Source organism: Molossus molossus, unplaced genomic scaffold, assembly GCF_014108415.1.
Source record: "Molossus molossus isolate mMolMol1 unplaced genomic scaffold, mMolMol1.p scaffold_m16_p_1, whole genome shotgun sequence".
Classification (NCBI taxonomy): domain Eukaryota; kingdom Metazoa; phylum Chordata; class Mammalia; order Chiroptera; family Molossidae; genus Molossus; species Molossus molossus.
In genome coordinates, this window is record NW_023425344.1 from 180,667,401 (window position 1) to 180,688,229 (window position 20,829).

Genomic DNA, 20,829 nt, shown 5'->3' on the forward strand with positions numbered 1-20,829 from the left:
TACCTGATGGGACCAGTACACTCCCATCTTTACCCTGGAGTCTGGGACTAGTGCTGTCTGTAGTCAAGGAGAATTTAGGAAGTCCTAGTGCAGCTGTTAAGTCATTTTAGGGCTTAAAATTTTTTTGCTATTGTTAAAAATGCTGCAGTTCATACTCTGTAGAATACATTTCTAGGAGTGTAATTGCTGGGTTAGAGGATTAAAAAAGAAAGACTGGTAATTTTACTCCCACCAAAAGTATATGTGTTCTTGTTTCTCTATATTCTCATCAGCCATAGATATTAAGTATTTTTTATTTTTGCCAAGCTGATAGATGAAAAATGGTATTTTATTGTTGAGTTTAACTTACATTTTCAGATTTCTAATGAGCTTAAGAATCTTTTAGTAGAGTTATTGACATGTATATTTATATATGAATTAAAAAGTTTTGCATATATATATATTTTTATCCTCATCTGAGGTTATTTTTCTATTTATCTTCAGATAGAGTGGGAGGGAGGGAGAAAGAGAGAAACATCAATGTGAGAACGACACATCGACTGGTTGCCTCCAGCTTGACCCCAGGTAGGGCCAGGGATGAACCGCAACCAAGGTATGTGCCTTTGACCGGAATCAAACCCACGACTCATAGGTCTGTGGGCCGATGCTCCAACCACTGAGTAAAACCTGCCAGGGCAAGTTCTGCATATTTTATACTGAGTTGTTTTCTTATTTTTAGGATTATGTGTTATAATTATTCGTCTATACATTTTTTTTTTTTTTTTTTTAATCCTCACCCGAGGACATTTTTCCATTTTTTGTTCGGGTAGAGTGGGAGGGAGAGAGAGGAACAGAGAGAGAGAGAGAAACATCGATGTGAAAGGAACACATCGAGTGGCTGCCACCCACACAACCGACCAGGGCCGGGGACAAACTGCAACCGAGGTACGCGCCCTTAGCGGGAACCGAACCCGGGTCTCTCAGGACCGCAGGCCGACGCTCTAACCGCTGAGCCAAACCGGCCAGGGCTTGTCTATACATTTTTAAGGGTTTTCTTCCAAACTGTCACTTACATTTTTATGTTAATGTGTTATCCAACTGAAGGTTTAAAAAATTAATATTTTGCACCTGGCTGGTTTGGCTCAGCGGTTAGAGCACCAAAGAATTGCAGGTTCGATTCTGGTTAAGGGCACATACCTCAGTTGTGGTTCAGTCCCTGGCTCTGGTTTGGGTCGTGCGGGATGTGTCTTTCTCACATCAATGTTTTTCTCTCTCTCTCTTTTCTTCCCCTTTTCTCCCTCCCACTCTGTCTGAAAATACATGGGAAAATATCCTTGGGTGAGGATTTTAAAACATATATATATTTTAAAAATTAATATTTTTTGTAGTTATATCTGTATCTATCTATTACCATTTTTCTTTTTGGCTTTCACCAGTGCATTTAAAATGAAATAACTTTGTGACTTTTGTTTTTATCCTCATCTGAGGACATTTTTTCATTTTTTGTTCAGATAGAGTGGGAGGGGGAGAGAGGAAGAAAGAGAGAGAGAGAGAAACATTGACGTGAAAAGGACCATTGAGTGGTTACCACCCACACGACCCAACCAGGGCTGGGGACAAACTGCAACTGAGGTACATGCCCTTAGCGGGAACTGAACCTGGGTCTCTCTGCACCGCAGGCTGACACTCTAACCGCTGAGCCACACCGGCCAGGACAACTTTGTAACTTTTAAGAAATGTATTTATGCCCGGCTGGTGTGGCTCACTGGTTGAACATCAACCCCCATGCAGCAAGAGGTCACCGGTTCAATTCCCGGTCAGGGCACATGACCAGGTTGTGGGACAAATCCCCAGTTGGGGGCATGCAGGAGGTGGCCAGTCGATGTTCTCTCTCATTAATGTTTTTATCTCTCTCTCCCTTTCCCTTCCTCTAAAATCAATAAAGAAAAATTATTTAAAAAAAAGAAATGTATTTATTATGTAAACCTTAGTTGTATATATATAATAGCATTTTGCATGTAGTATTTTATTAGTAAAATTTTTATATTTGCCTGCCTCCTAAGCACTTAAATTCTAAATGGTTGAGAAAACACCAGACAAGCATAAGTGCTTTATCACTGGGATTTCAGGTCTCTACTTAATAGAAACTGACTTTCATTATATACTTGATAACTTAAGACAGTTCCGTTTACATAGTTAAAAGTCTGGAAATGCTTGAATTTTGCTAAGTGTATCAGGAAGGAACCTTACATAGATTATTTCTGTTTCTTAGAAATGTTCAATATTTATATGTACAACCAATGGACACAGACATTAGGTTGGGGAAAGCAGGAGTGGGGTGTGAGTGGGGTTGTCAAAGGGGAAAAAGGGGGGGACATCTGTAATACTTTCAACAGTTAAAAAAATAATTTAAAAAAGAAATGTTCAGCATTTTAATTGATCGAGTACCTACTTTTTGTAGAACCCCTTGTTGGTTGTTTGAAGGATCTTTTCTGCCCTCCAGGAGTTTAGATTGGGGCACGACCAAAGGCTCTATATGTCCAGAGAGTGTTTGAAAAACTGCAGTGGAGGAAAAAGAAATGATCTGTAGTTGAATAGTCTGGGTAAACTTGGTGGAGAACCTATGATTTGAGCTGGACCTGGAAAGACGGGTGAGATTTTTCTTTGTGTTAAGAACTATGCTCATTGCACTTTATGTGACTTTTTTTGTATTTACTCTTTACAATAACCCTATGAGAACAGGTATATAGATATCATTCCTATTGTAGAAATTAGGAAACTGGAGATTAGTGTATGTTTTTAATGGGTCCATATATATGTATGAAAATCATTAAAAGAGATAACGAGCTGTGGCTGGTTTGGCTCAGCAGTTAGAGCGGTGGCCTGAGGACCAACGAGTTGTGGGTTTGGTTCTGGTCAAGGGCACGTGCCTCGGTTACGGTTTATTCCTGGCCCTGGTCAGGGTGGTGCGGGAGGCAACCAGTTGATGTGACCCCCTCCCCCCCGACACACACACTCTATCTGAAGATAGATAGAAAAATGTCCTTTGGTGAGGATGAAAAAATATATATATAGCCCTGGCCAGTTTGGCCCAGCGGTTAGAGCATTGGCCCGCAGACCAGAGAGTCCCGGATTCGGTTCCCGCTAAGGGCACGTACCTCAGTTGAGGTTTGTCCCTGGCCCTGGTTGGGGTTATGTGGGTGGCAACCACTTGATGTGTCTCTCTCTCACTTCGATGTTTCTCTTCCTCTCTCTCTTTTTCCCGCTCTATCTGAAGATAAATGCAAAAATGTCCTTGGGTGAGGATTAAAAAAAAAAGATATTGAAGGATACACACCCAATTTAAATATGGATTACCTCTGAGGAAGGGCACTGATATTTTGGAAGTGGAGGTCAAAAGGAGGCTTTGGAATTTTGGGTTGTTTAAAGGAGATGCTTTGTAAAAGAAATAAAATATTAAAATAAAAGTGTTTTGGAACTAATAATGGGCAGTGTCATAGGTACTGAAGATTTTCGAAAAGAGATCTACTTGTAAAGTAGTGCAAGGGCATCAAACTTAGATTGGCTCTCTGAATTAAATATAAGTATTTATTGGGAGAAAAAAAATGAGATCACCAAAACTTACTGAGTTTACATTAGCCTGGAATGGTGGAAAAACAGTAGTTTTCTAACATAATTATATCCACATAGATCATAACATTTTTTTTGGCTTTTATTTATTTTTTATCCTCACCTGAGGACATTTTTTCCGTTTTTTGTTCAGATACAGTGGGAGGGAAAGAGAGGAAGAGAGAGAGAGAAACATTGACGTGAAAGGGACACATCAAATGGCCACTACCCACAGGATCCAGCCAGGGCTAGGGACAAACCACAACCAAGGCACGTGCCCTCAGCAGGAACTGAACCCAGGTCTCCCTGGACTGCAGGCCGATGCTCCAACCACTGAGCCATACTGGCCAGGGCGTGACTCCCTTTTTTTTTAAACTTTTTTTCTTCATTGATTTTAGAGAGAGAGGAAGGGAGAGGGAGAGAGACAGAAACATTGATGAGAGAGAACATTGATTGGCTGCCTCCTCCATGACCCCCCTGGGGATTGGGCCCACAACCTGGGCAGGTGCCCTGACCTGGAATTGAACCAGTGACCTCTTGGTGCGCGGGTCAATGTTCAACCAGTGAGCCACACCAGCCAAGCTCATTTTATATTTATTTCAAGATACAGTGTGTTTTCTATTCCCCTATCTATATGGAATGTGACATTTATTCATAATGGTGGCATAGCATTGTCAGTTTTGCTTCCCCAGAGCTTTGTTCAAGATCATATAGCTAACAAATGGTGCAGGTAGAATTTGAACCCAGCTCATCTGGGTTCAAAGTTCTGGATCTCAGCTACTATGCTACTAAAAATGGAGACAGGAATTCCAAAGGGAGAAGTAGTTTACAGAGGAAGGTCGGTTTAAGGTATGTTCAGGGTGTAATAGTCAACCAGTGTAATTGCAGGGCAGTATTTATGGCAGGAAATGATGGGAGATAAAAGGTGAATGGGCTCTTTGGGACCACAATGTGGATTATTTAAGAAATCTGGACAATTAGGGGGGTATGTGGGGAGGTGGAGGAGGGTATAAGGGGGATAAATAGTGATAGAAGGAGACTTGGGGTGGTAAACACACAGTACAGTGTACAGATAATGTGTTGTGGACTTGTATATCTGAAATTTGTATAATTTTGTTAATCAGTGTCACCCCAATAAATTCAATAAAAAGGGGGAAAAATCAGAAGTAATGGGTCCAAAGATGGATGAAAATAATTCATTCATTTTACCAAACATTGTATAGAAATAAAATTTCAAATATATAAAGAATCATTCTTTGAGATAAGAGTGAGTGAACTTGCAGAACTGTGATTTAGTCATTGTTTACAAGGGTTATTTAACATTAGTTGATCCTTATAACAGATTTTTGTTTTGTTTTGTTAATCTTCACCTGAGGATATTTTTTCCATTGGTATTTATTTATTTATTTATTTATTTATTTATTTTTATTATTATTTTTTTATCCTCACCCGAGGACATTTTTTAATTTTTTGTTCTGATAGAGTGAGAGGGAGGGAGACAGAGGCAGAGAGAGGGAGGGAGGTAGAGAGAGCGAGAGAGAGAAACATTGAGGTGAAAGGGACACATCGAGTGGCTGCCTCCCACACGACCCAACCAGGGCCGGCCAGGGACAAACTGCAACCAAGGTATGTGCCCTTAGCGGGAACCGAACCCGGGTCTCTCTGGACCCCAGGTCAACGCTCTAACCTCTGAGCCAAACTGGCCAGGGCTTACCTGAGGTTATTTTTTCCATTGGTTTTTAGAGAGAGTGCACGGGAGGGAAGGGTGAGGGGAGAGAGAAAGAGAAGGAAACATCCATGTGAGAGAGGCATATTGATTGGTCACCTCCCAAACATGCCCTGACTGGGGCCTGGTGCCAGAGCACGGATTGAACCTGCAGCCCAGGTACATGCTCTTGACTGGGAATCGAATTCCAGATCCTTTGGTCTGTGGGCCAACGGTCTAACCCCTGAGCAAAACCGGCCAGGGCTGAGTCCTTGCTTTCGTTTCTTTTAGTTTTATACCTAGAAGTGGAATTACTGGATCATTTAGTAATTCTATGTTTAACTTTTTGAAGAATCACTGATTTGTTTTCCACGTAACTGCATCCCACTAGCAGTGCACAAGGGTTCCAATTTCTTTACTTCCTTGCCGATACTTGCTTTTTTTTTTTGGTTATAGCCATCCTAATGGGTATGAAATGGTATCTCATTGTGGTTTTGATTTGCATTACCCTAATGGCTAGTGACATGGAGAATGTTTTTATGTGTTCATTGGCAATCTGTGTATCTTCTTTGGAGAAATGTCTATTCAAGTCCTTTGTCTATTTTTATTTTATTTTTTAAATTTATTTTTTATCCTCACCCGAGGACATTTTTCTATTTTATTGTTCAGATAGAGTGGGGAGGGAGAGAGAGAGAGAGAGAAACATCGACGTGAAAGGGACACATCGAGTGACTGTCACCCGCACGGCCCAACCAGGGTTGGGGACAAACTGCAACTGAGGTACACGCCCTTAGCGAGAACCGAACCCGGGTCTCTCTGGACCGCAGGCCGACGCTCTACCGCTGAGCCAAACAGGCCAGGGCAAGGGCTAGATTTTAAAAGCAGTGGTACAAACAATTCAATTAAAAAATAGACAAAATGTCCTGGCCGGTTTGGCTCAGCGGTTGGAGCATTGGCTTGTGGACCAGAGAGTCCCGGGTTTGGTTTCCGCTAGGGGCACATACCAAAAAAAAAAAAATCTAGTAAGCCTCTCAGTTGTCTTTTGGATTGAACCACGGCCCTTGATAATCCATCGATGCCCCTTACTTTATAACAAATTGATGCAAATTTTGGTAGGAAGGACCTTGTTAGGAGATTGATATTAACTATTAAGTTATAATCTGGGAAACCACTTAATTGGGGATGACTGGGTCAGATTATTTATATATATAATTTTTATCCTCACCCGAGGACATTTTTTCATTTTTTGTTCAGATAGAGTGGGAGGGAGAGAGAGAAAGAGGAAGAGAGAGAGAAACATTGACGGGAAAGGGACACATCAAGTGGCTGCCACCCACATGACCATCCAGGGCCAAGGACAAACTGCAACCGAAGTGCGCGCCCTTAGCGGGAACCGAACCTGGGTCTCTCTGGACCGCAGGCTGATGCTCTAACCACTGAGAAAACCAGTCAGGGCATGCATATATGTAGACACACACACACACACACACACACATATATATTTTAATTGATTTTAGAGTGGGAGGGAGAGGGAGGAAAGGGGAGAGAGAGAGAGAAAGAGAAAGAGAAACATTGATGGGATGTCTCCTACATGTACCCTGATCTGGGATGAAACCTGCAACCTGGGTATGCTCCCTGACTGGGAATCAAACCATAGGTTTGATTTTGGTGCATAGGACAACACTCAACCAACTGAGACACACTGGGTAGTGCTACACACACACACACACACACACACACACACACTTAATTGCATAAACTACTACTTAAAAAATTTTAGATATATTTTTTATGATATGGCCACCGTTATAAATTATCCAAATGTTGCATAATCTCCACATGGAAAATAAAAGTAATCATTGTATTATTGTTCCTTGGTTTTTCTACAACTAGGAACTATTCCCATTTTGATTTATAGTTTTGACTAGGTATGTGTTTAATAATAGTCACCTTACATTTAACCTTTGGCCTCTATCCCCTTTTTCTAATTCATTGATGCAGTTGAATTTTAATGTTATTAAGGGAAACCCTTCACTTGCTCACTTTAGTAATCCTGTAACCTAATGGTCACTCTGAATGGAAATATTTTTTCAGTGTGGTTCACCTAATGAAAAGATTAGTAAAGTAAGATGTATAAGATAGAATATTAACCTCTTTGATCTAATTTTTCTATTATTGTTCTTCTCTATATCACTTCCCTTTAGCTCTAATGCCTCCTTGCTATGCCTCAAACACTCTGTGAAAGCTCCCACCTGAAGGTCTTTACCTGGAATATTCTTCTCTCAGATATGACTTATTCTCTTACCTCTTCTAAGTCTTTACCTCAATGTCACCTTTTCAGCGAGAACTTAATGACACTATTTAAACTTGTAACTCTTCCCAACACTACTAGTTTCCCTTTCCTGCATTATTTCTGTATCATTTAATCACCCATAAAACATATGTATCTTCTTTTTAAAAAATGTTTTTATTTATTTTTTTAGAGAGGAAGGGAGAAAAAGATAGAAACATCGATGTGAGAGAGAAACATCCATTGGCTGCCTCCTGCACACCCCCTGCCGGGGGTTGAACCCGAAACCCAGGCATGTGTCCTGACTGGGAATCAAACCAGGACCTCTCAGTCCTTGAGATGATGCTCAATCCATTGAGCCACACTGGCTGGGCTAATGTATGTCTTTTAGTTAGTTATTTAATTGTTTGTCTTTCTCTTTTACCCTCAGACTAGAATCCTATATAAGCTTCAGGGGGGTAGTGTTTTGTTCATTGCAATAACCTCTAGCACCCAGAAGAGTGCCTGACATGTGGTAGAGGAGACTCTCAGTGTTAAGAACATATCATAATGTTGTTTAAAAAACTAATGCAACAATACTTTATGTTCTTCCTTTACAACCTGGGTCTGATAGAACGGCTTCTGCAAGAAGAGTGGCAAAAAGAGTAAGAGCTATTTGGCCATCAATGAGATAGTGACCAGAGAATGCACCATTATCATTCACAAGTGCACCAATGACGTGGGCTTCAAGAAGCACACTCTTTGGGCACCCAAAGAGATACAAAAATTGGCTATGAAGGAGATGTGTGCCTTGACACCAGGCTTAACAAAGCTGTCTGGGCCAATGGAATAAGGAATGTCCCATACCATATCTGTGCATATTTGTCCAGAAAACATGATCAGGTTTAAGAGTCACCAAACATGCTCTATACATTGGTTACCCTGTGTACCTGTCACCATTTTAAAAAGTCTGCAGACAGTCAGTGTAGATGAGAACTAACTACTGATTGTCAAATAAAGTTACAAAACCATACACACACACACACACATGCAATATTAGAACATGAATAGAAATATGTCTAAAAGGGTCATTCTTAATTTGGGGGCTCAGGACAACTTAAAAAATTTTATGAAAGTTATATGGATTGCCTTATTATTAAAAAATAGTTAATAGGCCTGAATTAAACTAATTTAATTGCTAGTAGTATTGAACATTTTCAGCGGTTTTAAAAAATAGTTCATGCCCTGGCCAGTTTGGCTCAGTGGTAGAGCATTGGCCCGTGGACCAGTGAGTCTCAGGTTGAATTCTGGCCAAGGGCATGTACCACAGTTGCGGTTTGTCCCCCCCTTGGACAAGGTCGTGTGGGAAGCAACCAGTTGATGTATCCCTCTCACGTTGATGTTTCTTTCCCTCCCACTCTATCTGCAGATAAATAGAAATATAACCTCAGGTGAGGATTAAAAAGAAAAAAGTTCAATCCTTTCTTTTGTAAATTTCTCTATTTTTTCATTTGTTTATCACGTTTGTGTGTGTGTATGCATTTTTAATCCTCACCTGAAGATATTTTTCTATTTATCTTTAGGTAGAGTGGGAGGAAAGGGGGGAGGGAAGGAGGGGAGGGGGGTGAGGGGGGGGGAACATTGATGTGAGAGAGACACATCAACTGGTCGCCTCCTGCACTACCTTGACCAGGGCCAGGGATGCAACCGAAGTAGTGCCCTTGACAGAAATCAACCTGTGACACTTTGTTCCAAGGGCAGATGCTCAACCCCTGAGCCAGACCGGCCAGGGCTATCAAGTTATATTTTTATGGGGATCTGAAAATAATATAAGTGTGTGCATATTTTCTTTTTTTTCATGTTGCCTCATTTACAAAACATTAAAATTTTAATGCAGTCAAATCTGTGTTTTCATTGTGATTTATTTCTATGCCTAGAAAATTGTCCTATCTTCCTCTTCTTCCTGCCCAGAGATTTGAAAAATACTCACTTTTGTTCTGGCCTCTTCCTAAAAGAATGAAAGGTGAGTAGAGACCATAGAGTTTAGGAAATATAGAAAAATATCCTCAGGTGAGAATTAAAAAATAAATAAATAAATAAATAAAATAAAAATTAAAATAAAGAACATTATTTTAGCGCTGGCCTGTGTGGCTCAGTTGGTTGAACATTGACCAATGCACCAAGTTCCCCAATTTGATTCCCAGCCTGGGCACTGCCTGGGTTGCAGCTTGATCCCTGGTAGGGGCTGTGCCGTTATTCATGTTTCTGTCTCTCTCTTCCTTTTCCTTCCTTTCTCTCTAAAAAATCAAGAAAAACATTTAAAAAAGGAACATTTTAGTGCAGAAATGAAAGTGCAGTACAAGTGCCTACAGTTGTAGTCTTGAAGAGTTTAGCAGGGAAAGGAGGGAAAATGGGTCACAGCTTGTGGGATGTGGTAGAGTTGAGGGAAAACACATTTTTTTAAGGGAAGAGTTGAGCATATTTATAGAATAAGGGGATGTAGTTAGAGGAAAGGGAGGTATTGTTAGTGGGAACATTAAAGATTCTATAGGAGGTTGAGGATTAATTTTAGAAAGGAGAGATACCTCTTCCTTTAAGATGGATAGGATTGAGGTAAAATGGCTGAGGACAAAGGAGTAAGGAGAAATAAGAGAAAATTTGGAGGTGATTGTGCCTGATGGACATTTTTTAGCTATGTGACTTATGCTGTAAAAGAATATTCATGTTTACCTTGCTTGTTTCATAACTTTATGTGAGTTAAAAATGAAACATATATATTAAAATGGTTTAAAAACTTAAAATGCTATACATATCTATAGCTTATTATTCAAAGTCGATGTTTGAGAAAGCAATTTACTTTGTATAGAGTATATAAAGCTTACTAAGTTAAAATGTTCCAAAAAGCAAGAAGTTGCAGAGGCTTTTGGTATTTTAGGACCATAATGTTTGGTAGTCTTAGGCCTCTGAGTCTTTATCTTGTTTCTAGAAAGGTTTCTTTACAAGTCAGGAATGTTGTAGTAAGTATTGCTGCTAACATTATCACCTGAAATAATTTAAAACATTGATGGTGGGAATAATTAAGGGAAAATGTGTGGGAAGAAATCTGCCTAGAAACAAAGTAAAGTGAATTTTCAGTGGTTTAAATTTAGCACAAGACAGCAGGTATTCTGCATTCCTCATGTGTGTCTTCTGCTAGTTCACTTCTCATAACTTTGGAAAAACTAAACTTCCAATTTTATTTATGAACTCTTAAGTACAGTATTTGGTGCCTCAGACTGATTTATGCTTAGCTCTTTTCTACTTTATGTGTGTCCTCATGACATGGAGGTATAGTTTTGATCATGCGTAGGGAATCTGTCACATGGTATTTAGTAAAAAAAAAAATAGGTTTGCATTTATGATTTTCTTAGTACTCTAGACTCCTTTAATATTTCCATTATTTTGCCCTTTTCAAAAGTCCTGGGTTTCAGTGTATGATTTCTGGGTGCTGAGGATTACTGGAGAATATCATGTAGTTGAGCTGATTATTCCACTACTGATATGTGGTTAGTTTAATTTGGCTCTTAATGTTGTAGTTATCCATGAACATTTCATGGGATATTGACTCTTTCCTTTTCTCCAGACAGAGAAATACATGCTATCTTTTGTTTCATTTTGTACCCTTATTCATTTATTCAAATACAGGGTGTGGCATAAGTAGGTTTACAGTTGTGAGTACACGAAACAGAGTTTAGTCTTGTATTATTATTTTTCCATATGAACAACTATAAACCTACTTTGCCTTACCCTGTATGTTTGAGTGTCTATTATGTGCCAGCCAGTATGCTAATGAGTAGAACATTTTCAGAGGGAGACAGTAACTGTCAAATACAGTAACAGTGTCAAATACAGTGTACTTTGGTATAGAAAAATAAAGGCAGGAAAAATGTTCATTTGATTTGATGATTAAGAAGTCATGGTGACCTTAAGAGTAAATGGCAAGTGATAAAGGAGGAAAAGAAGAGGATAGAGAGAGGAAAAGGGGAAGAATTGAGGGAGTAAGGGGGGAAATACAAGAGGAGAGTGAGAAGAGGAAAGAGGGTTAAGGAAGAGAGGAAGAGAAGGGAAAGTTGGAGGAAGGAGGAAGTAAATAGGATAAGGAGAGGGAAGGAGAGAAAAAAGGAATAACCTCTCTCTTTTTTTTTTTGTTCAGGTAGAGTGGGAGGGAGAGAGAGGAACAGAGAGAGAGAGAGAGAGAGAGAGAGAAACATCGACGTGAAAGGAACACATCGAGTGGCTGCCACCCGCACAACCGACCTGGGCCGGGGACAAACTACAACCGAGGTACGCGCCCCTAGCGGGAACTGAACCCGGGTCTCTCAGGACCACAGGCCGACGCTCTAACCGCTGAGCCAAACCGGCTAGGGCTAACCTCTCTTTTTTTAAAAAATATGTTTTTATTGATATTTTAGGGAGAGAGGAAGAGAGAGAGAGGGAAACAATGTGAGAGAGAAACTTTCTTCTACTGCCTCCTGCATGCAACCCTGCATGTACCCTGACTGGGTATCAAGCTGAGACTTCTTGTCCATGGGGCTATGCTTAATCCACTGGTCCACACTGGCCGGGCTCTCTCTTTTTTTTTCTTTTGAGAATAACTTCTCTTTGAGAAAGTTTGCTGAGAAGAGAAAGGAGCCTGGTTGGGAGCCAGAAAGGACTTTCTTTTTAGGATAAGACCTGACCTTGTATAAGTACCTTAGAGGAAGGTACTAACAGGAAAGGAGAGGTTGAAGATTCAAGATATGGTATGGCTGATAAAGCAAGGTGTTGAAGGAGGTAGGAAGGAGGTGGGAGTCACTGGGTCAAGGCTACAGATAGATGGGCTGGCTTTGAACAGGAGCAGGGATTTCTCATTTTCTAGGACTGAAATAAAGATAGGTAAGGAGAGGTATGATTATAGATCAGGTTATAGGTTAGGGGTATAGTGGTAGAGGGAGGTCATGCCTGATTACTTACATATCTCTGTAAGATTAGAAGCAAGGTGGCTGGTTGAGAGTGAAGGGCCTAAGCAGGCGATGACTGGGGGGGCTCGAGAAAATGATGGAAGAGTTGTTAAGGGGAATGGAAGAGGGAATTTACCAAAATTATTTGAAAGGACTAAGATTGGAGACCTTATCAATGATATCAGTGTATCTAGTGTAGTTTTTCTTTAGAGTAGCTCAGTTCTCAGAAACAGTATTTGACCTGGAGCTATTGTTTGGTTGTCAGGTTCCGAGAAAGGGGTGCAAATATGAAATTGCTGCTAAGAGATTTAGATGTCTAACCATAGGATCTGAGTTGGGGGTAGTCATAGGATTTGAGGGACAGGAGGTTTCTATCAAGTCATAAAATAAGTATGGTCAGAATAAGATTGTGAGCTATTAGAGTAATCAAGGAGGAGCATTTTCTTCTTTTTAAAAAAATTGATTTGAGAGAGAGAGTTGTTCCACTTATTTATGCATTCATTGGTTGATTCTTGTGCCTCGACTGGGATTGAACCCACAACATTGGCCTATTTGCATGATGCTCTAACCAATTGTGCTACCCAGCCAGACCAAGGGGAGCAGTTTCCAGTGATGAGAAGATCCATAATAAAGAACTGAAGATAGGTGCCTACAATAGAGTTGAGTTAAAAATCTTTGGAACTATGCCTTACAATGTGCAGTAATTGGAGGGGTCATCTTCATGGACATTGAAGTTTCCCAGGATTGTGATAGAGGAGATTTAATACAGAAGACTGAAGTAGGCTCCTAGGTATTCAGTGAATGAGGAGGTACAGCTAAAGGATCAGAAGATGCTAGTGACGAGATATATATCTTGAAGGTGGGGCCATAGAGGAGGATGATTTAGAAAGGCAAATGAATGCAAATCACTCAGGCTGAGTGGCAGGGGAGCTATGGACTGCAGTAAAGAACTGTGAGAAAATCTGTAATGGGAGAGCCAGGTTTTAAGTCAAGGTAAACAAGTAGAAAGAGCACTGTTAAAGACTGAGGAAACCTGGGTATGGTAACAAGAGAATAATTATTCTCTTGGGCATAATGAAAAAGATCTGGGCAGTGACACTATGGAAGAAACCAGAGCTGAGCACATTTAGACAAGGAAGGTAGATCATAGTGGGGATATTATTGCCTTTGTATGCTAGAAGTTTTTGCTTGGGCTGAATTGTCTGAACTTTGATACAAGTTGTTTTGGTACTGAAACTGGTTTAAAGTCCCAGAAAGTATGTGACTTGATCTCATAGAGGTGATAAAGGCTTTGTATAAAGTTAAAGACCATATTCTGGGTGAGAGATTGATGTCCTCTGCAGAGTTGAAGTCTCTTGTTGGGTAAAGGCTTCCAGGAGGAATGTGGTCAAGGGCCGGTTGTATCCAAGGACTCCCTTGATGCTTGTAGGACTATAAACCCATGTTGGAGGGACATAGTGGCAAGGATCATTTTATAATAGAGTGATCATCAGTTTAAATTTGAATGGCTTGTATATATAAATTAGAAGCAAACAGAAATAACTGTTGTGTTAGGATGTTGGGATATGGGTTAATTTTTTTATTTTAAAATATAGGTTTTTGGCTCAGCTGGTGTGGCTCAGTGGATTGAGCTTTGCCCCATGGACTGACAGGTCCTGATTCGATTCCCCATTAGAGCACACACAGAGGATTGCGGGCTGGATCCCCAATAGGGAATATGCAGGAGGCAGCCGATCGATGTTTCTGTCTCTCTCCCCCTTCTCTAAAAAAATCAATAAAAAAAACATTTTAAAAAAAGTAGTCATCAGGCATTTACACCTCTGGAACAGATGCTTTAATGCTAAAAACATAAATTTTATTTCTGCCTCAGAAATGGAAATTTTGTATGAGTAAACCTTAGACACTTGAAGGCATTCTTGGATGAGGTGAGGTAGAAATTCTGACAAGGCAGTTTGCAGGAGAGGGGTTCTTGGGGTCAGGGAAGAGGAGGAAGGCATCAAAAAAACCCTGTTACTTTTTAATTTTGCCCAGGATTTTGGGTATTAATCATTTGTTGCACTCATAATGCTCTTGTTGACAGTGCCTGAATTGGAGTTTTCAGGGCAACTTCAGAAGTCTGTAAACTCGAGCGTATACATTTTCTAGTATACTAATTCTATCACAGTTTCTTCCCATGGCATATCATCTGAAGAAAGCAGAATGAAGAAAAAGAACATTCCTAATGTGCCTGGAGACTAGCTCAGATCACTCCTGTTGGATAAGCCTCCTCCTCATGGCTCTTCTTTCAACTCCTTATTCTTCTTCTTCATAGAGCTTTGTATTTAGTCATCTAGCTTGTAGGTTCTCAGTACTTGCTAATCTGTCTAAGAGAGTGAAAGAAAAGTTTGGAAACCACAATGTCTGTTCTCCTACTACTTCTGTTTTGCCTGTTTAAACAACTCTCTCGTCACTGGAGTGTTAGCAGCCCAGAGGAAAGAGTAGCTGGTTAGGAATAGGGAAGAAGAAAGATAATTTTTTTTTTTTTAGGATTTTTATTTTATTTTCTTCATTGATTTTAGAGAGAGAGGAAGGGAGGAGAGAGCACAGGAGAGAGAGAAACACTGATGACAGAGAACAAGGATTGGCCACCTCCTTCATGCCCCCCACTGGGGACCTGCCCCATAACCTGGGCATGTGCCCTGACTGGGAAGTGAACCGGCGACCTCTTGGTGCGTGGGTCCGTGCTCAACCATTGAGCCACACCAGCTGGGCAAGAAAGATAACTTTTTGGTTGGGAGAAATACTGTACATTAACTTAGTTCAGCAACTGCCTGACTTATATTTGGTATTTTTTTCTTTGCACCTCATAGCTTAAATAGCTTTAACGAACAAGAATTGAAAACACAGGATTAAGGCATTAAATACTCTATCGTGCAAAATTCTCATTTCCAAGTTTTATCAGGACATCTTTCTCTTTAATCAGGCAAGTTAGTGGCAACTTTTCTTCCCTTCCCATTTGACAGTGAGGTTTTCATTCTCTTCCTTACTTTCCTGGTATTCTTCGGTTGTGGATGTTGCAAACTCGACCACTCGTTTTTCAAGGTCTTTTCAAGGTTCCCCGACGTTTTGGCGCCATCCAAGCCCACAATAGATTGGGAGAACCTAGATCTTGGACTCATTTGACGGGTTCGTGAAGCCCCGGGGGCTGTGGAGCCCCATGTGGGTGGGGCTGGGCGCGGTAGGGGCGGGGCTGGCGAAGAGCCCCAGGGAACCGGTAGAACACACAGTTGAGAAAGCCCGCGAGCGTAGGTTTCACGGTTTTCACGAAGGCTTCGTGTGTGAGGCTGAGGGAATTGGGGTGTCTCTCTCCTGCCTCACCTTTCTTGATTCTGGAAGCTTCGTGTAGGGTAATCTCAGTTGCTGGGACCCAGAAAGGCCGCGGCGTCAGCTCCAGGGGCGGGTCCCAAGGGTCTTGCCGCTGCTACAGGGCCGTTTGGCCTCCTAGTGTTGGGGGAGGGGCGAGGGAGGTGCTGCTAGCGCCCCCTTTCACGCATGCGCGGCGGATTCCGAGCGGGTAGGAGCGCGTGCGCGGTGACGTGGACGTCCCGTGCGCGCGCAGGCTCTTCAGCTGGAGCGGACACACGGTGTGCGAACTGAACAGAATAACCCGCCCCCAGCGGGATGTGAAGGACTCCGGGTGAGGCCGGCCACGCCCCGCACGGTAACTCTCGGGCCTGGGCGGTGGGGTGTTGCTTTAATACTGGCCCGGTTGGAGTTTTTCGAGAGTTTGAAGCTCTTGTGTATTTGACCGGCGTGAGAAGCGTTCCGCTGAGCGATCTTCGCACGCCGGGGCCAGGCCCGGCCTTGCGCGGGGCCGTCTTTGGCGCGCGCCTTTGGTCACCCGAGCGAGGCTGCGCATGTCACCTCGCGCGCGTCCCCGGCCTTACTTCCGCGTCGCGCAGCGAACTAACTGGGAACATCGACGCCAGAGAGAGCGGCCACGAGGCGGGCGGGGTGAGAAGCGCCCTTGGCGCGGTCCTGCGCTCGCGTGCGTGGGGTGCCGCACCGCGTGGTGTGGTCCGCGTGACGACTTCTATTCCGGCTCCGGGCTTTTTTTAAGTCGAGAGCCCCGCTTGTGCGCTTTGTACTTTAGAGCCCAGGTCTCAGTGTTCCAAAACTCCGAGGTAAACGGTGCTGACGTCGCTTTTCTTAAGGAGCTGTGTGCAGCGTTTTGACACCCGTACAACTGTCTCTTATAGCGTGTAATTTCCAAGTAAATTGTTTGAGGCAGGACCGTCAGTTTAATGAAGAGGGAGGACGTGGAAGTGACCTGTATAGGAGTGGGAACTTGGTAAACAAAGGACCGGTGGTTCGCAAGTGCAGAGATGAGGGCGGGGGAAACAGGTGGGAAGAGCAGGTGTTATTTTCTTTTTTCTCTGTCGGGCAGCCTTGGCTAATTCTCTGTTTATGAGAACTAGCGTCTGTTAAATTGTCATGTAGGTCTCTGCCCCCAGTGGTAGGTGGGCCAGGGACATAAATAAACCGCTCTGAGCACCAGTAACCAAAGTTGAGGAATCTATGTTCGAAGATAATGGAGAAGTTTGGGGTCTTTCAAATCAAGTTGAGAGTAGAAAGTGGCATTGTCTTGCTGTGAAGATTTTTGCTTTGCCTTTGGAACCCGGGGGATGCCTTCTTCTGGCTAGGGTGGAAGTAGGATGCGCCGAAGGAGGTCTGAAAGGAGGGACTGACGGCAGAAAACACTGAGGAACCAAAGTAATCTCCTTCTAAGGGAAGACCACTCCCCCAAGGGTTCACGTCGCCGGAGCAGACACGTGGTTCAAGAGAATTCTCGAGCCCGTCTGCGCTCCGTCCGTGCATGTTGTAAAGCTTTACGGGCTCTGCGGCGGGGTTCCTAGCGAACGCTTCCTGCTCTGCCTTTACATTTGCACGACGCCGCAGCTAGGCTGCAGGAAAAGAGCCTGGAGGCGGCGTGGCGGCTACTGCGAAGGGGGTGGCTTGGGAGAGATGGATAGCTGGTTCTGTAAGTCTCCACGGTAACAGAAAGCGACTGGGTTCCTGGGAGTGATCCACGTATTCCGGCCGGCGGCACGTGATCTGTCGGAACAGCTCTTCCCCGGAAGAGCTTTCCTTGCGGCATTTTTTCACGTGGTTGTTGGCCAGCGGGCCTTTGCAGTTGAAAAGCGGTGATTGTGGGCGCTTAATAGTCGACGGCGACTGCGCTTCCCTGAGACTGGCAGGAGGCCTTTTCGTTTCCAAGGGTACGGGATCATCGTTAGTGCTTCTTGCCGCCGAAGGGTTGTTTTCCAATGGTTGAGTGGGTTGGGTTCACTTAACAGAAAACACATGCTTAGGAGTTGAGGAAATTTGGTGCTCTGGGTACCTTGCCATACTTACCCTAAGGCAGGGTGGCTCTTTGGTTACTATCCATTTCTGCCATAACAGTTGGTTCTCCAAATTCCTAATGCAACTGCTGGGGATCTGAAAACTTGCTAATCCCAAATTGTAGTTAAGGGACCATTCCTAGGAATAAAAAATGTTTCTGAACACAGCATTAACGAATGGTGACTGGGGAGAGAAGAGAAGTGAGCATACTATATTATGCAAATGTGATTCTGTGCCTTAAAATCTAAAGCACTAGAAATAGTATTTTGAAATGTACATTATTAAGATTGTGGTGATGATGAAATGCCCAGGATATTGCCTGGTCAGAAGTAAGTGCTTACTAATAGTCTAGTGCAATTTATTTAATTATTAAAATTAACCCAATGACGATTAAGAACTGGTAGTTGAAAGTTTTACTCTTTGCCACCATTTTCTGATTAAATTTATACTCCAAGTCATTTTTTCTTAAGATTTTTCAGATTTCTGGGCCTATTGTATATTAGTAAATACTGAAATTTGAGTGAACCTATTCTACAATTTGAACTTCAGAAATGTAATTTAACCATACTCTTTTTTTTCAAAGATTTTTTTTCCCTTCACTGATTTTAGAGAGAGTGGAAGTTAGAGGGAGAGAAACATGGATGAGAGAGAACATCGATCGGCTGCCTCTGGCATGTCCCGCAACTGGGGATTGGGCTCACAACCTGGACATGTGTCCTGACTGGAATCGAACTGGTGACCTTTTGGTGCATAGGTCAATGCCCAACCACTGAGCCACATTGGCTGGACTTAACCATACTCTTATAGTGAAGGATCATATTGAGGAACAAACTAACATATATATATATGTGTGTATATATATATGTATTTAATAGAGTGCAAGGGAGGGGGATGGGAGGGAGAGAGAGAAAGAGAAAGAGGTGAGAGAGAGACATCAAATCGGTTGTCTTCCACACGACCCTGACTGGGGCTGGGATGGAACCTGCAACCCAGATATGTGTCCTTGACTGGGAATCGAACCCACGATGCTCAGGTCCACTGTAACCACTGAGCCAGACTAGACCAAACTAACATCTTGATGCCTACAATACAGTAGTACACTTGTATGAAAGGTTATGGTTATTTTTAGCAACTTTGGAAACATTCAAAATAGGTTGACCAGTATTTGAATATTTCGCGTTTTTATTGATTGATTGATTTAATTTATTTTTTTGGTACATGTCCCTAGCGGGAACCAAACCCAGGACTCTCTGGTCTGCAGGCTGCCACTCCAACCGCTGAGCCAAACTGGCCAGGGCTATTTTGTGTTTTTAAAGTGATGTATTGGTTTGGAATTTTTTTCTTTTTTTTTTTTTTGGTGCAACACATGAATCATTATATTAGGGTAACTACCTAGTAACCTCACTAGTGTATTTTGTAAGTTGTATGAGGGTCATTGCTTTAGTAGTTAAACACTTAACCAAAGAAGTCAGTGTCGAAAAGACATTTAGAATATGGACTCTGAAATTATGTTTATTTATGGAACTTGCCACATTACTTACCTTAAAATATTCTTCTGAAAGCAATTGTTTGTCCCTCTTTCCTGTGACATTTTCAGAGTGTTCACTTATTTATTTCTCATCTACAATTAAACATTTTCTCAGATCGATGTTATAGTTATTTTATGTGGATAAAAATTTGCTCTTGAAAAGCTGAACTGAGATTTTTGAATATTAAGTTACATATATGTACCAAAACTGTGTGATCTTTAAAGCTTTCAGAGAGCCATATACAGCATATTTTAGAATCTTGCTGGAAGGAGATTCTTCATGAATGATCTAGCTCTTTCTTAGGTACAGTTGGTTTTTGCAGTTAAAGTTGTCTTAGCCTTTAGAGTTGTATTGTGTGTCTGAAACAGCTGAATATGCTCAATTGACTATCCTTTGATTAGAAAATGCGGTGTAATATCCCGAAAGCATAGCCATATTCTTATAGTAAAATGGAATCTGTGCTTAAAGATTGTTGTGGAATATGAATTGAACTTCTTGTTTTTAAACCAGTAGGGAGGTATGTCTCAAAGTAGAGATTGTTTTGGTCATAAATTAGGTCTTTGGTTTTATGATCAACTCATGGAATAACTTGATTGGAGGATTCTTTTTTTTTCCTGCTTTTACTTTTATTAGTCTTTATTTTATGCTGAATTTACTCCTGGGCCGTAAGTTTTTGTTTCTTCAGTTTCTTCTGGGATATCTCTTTCTTCTGTGCAACCTCCTCTTCTGGTTTAGGAACAGTCTGCTCTTTCTCAGTGAGGATCATCTCAATGTGGCAGGGAGAGCTCATGTATGGGTTAATCCACCCATGAGCTCTGTAAGTTCTATGGCGCATCTTGGGAGCTTTGTTTACCTGGATGTGCTCAATAACCAGAGAATCTACATCTAAACCCTTAAGTTCAGCATTGCTCTCTGCATTTTTAAGCATGTGCAGCAAAAACTCAGCACTCTTTTTGGGCCACTGACCCTGTGTCCAGCCCCACTGTTTTGCCTGGGCACACCTACCAACTCCACCATTGTAACGATGGAAAGGCACACATTGCTTCTGTAAAGTGACATCCTTCAGATATTTGGTGGCTTTTCGAATATGCATACCTTTGATGGCCTGGGCAGTTTCCCCGGGTGTTCTTAAAGTGAGCACGAAGATTTGAACCTCTTGACTTGCATGATTTTGTGGGGTTTTCTGGGTCAAGTGAATAGCGAACCATTTTCAGAGGTCACCTCTAGCCGCTTTCGGGAAAAGGATTGGAGGATTCTTTAAAAAAAAAGACCTTCCCTGGCTGGTTTGGCTTAGCAGCTAGAGCATTGGCCCTTGGAGGGAAGGGTTGAGGGTACGATTTTCAGTTAAGAGCACACACCTGGGTTTCAGGTTCGACA

At 42.0% G+C, this 20,829-nt stretch overlaps 1 protein-coding gene and 1 pseudogene across 12 annotated transcripts in view; one reads left to right on the top strand and one right to left on the bottom strand.

The window, feature by feature from the left end:
• Window positions 1–20,829, top strand: part of MGA (MAX dimerization protein MGA) — a 147,794-nt gene that overhangs the window by 25,311 nt on the left and 101,654 nt on the right. For 8 of the 12 annotated variants that reach the window (XM_036244959.1, XM_036245025.1, XM_036245002.1 and 5 more), the window contains exon 1: window positions 16,139–16,241. The exons of 1 other annotated variant lie outside the window; for it this stretch is intronic. The gene's annotated coding sequence lies outside the window, so the exon portion shown is untranslated. Of the gene's footprint in view, window positions 1–16,122; window positions 16,242–16,683; window positions 16,705–20,829 lie in introns of those variants that run through there. 3 more of the 12 variants (XM_036245017.1, XM_036245055.1, XM_036244975.1) reach the window with 2 other exon arrangements.
• LOC118618664 lies at window positions 20,105–20,689 on the bottom strand (annotated as a pseudogene).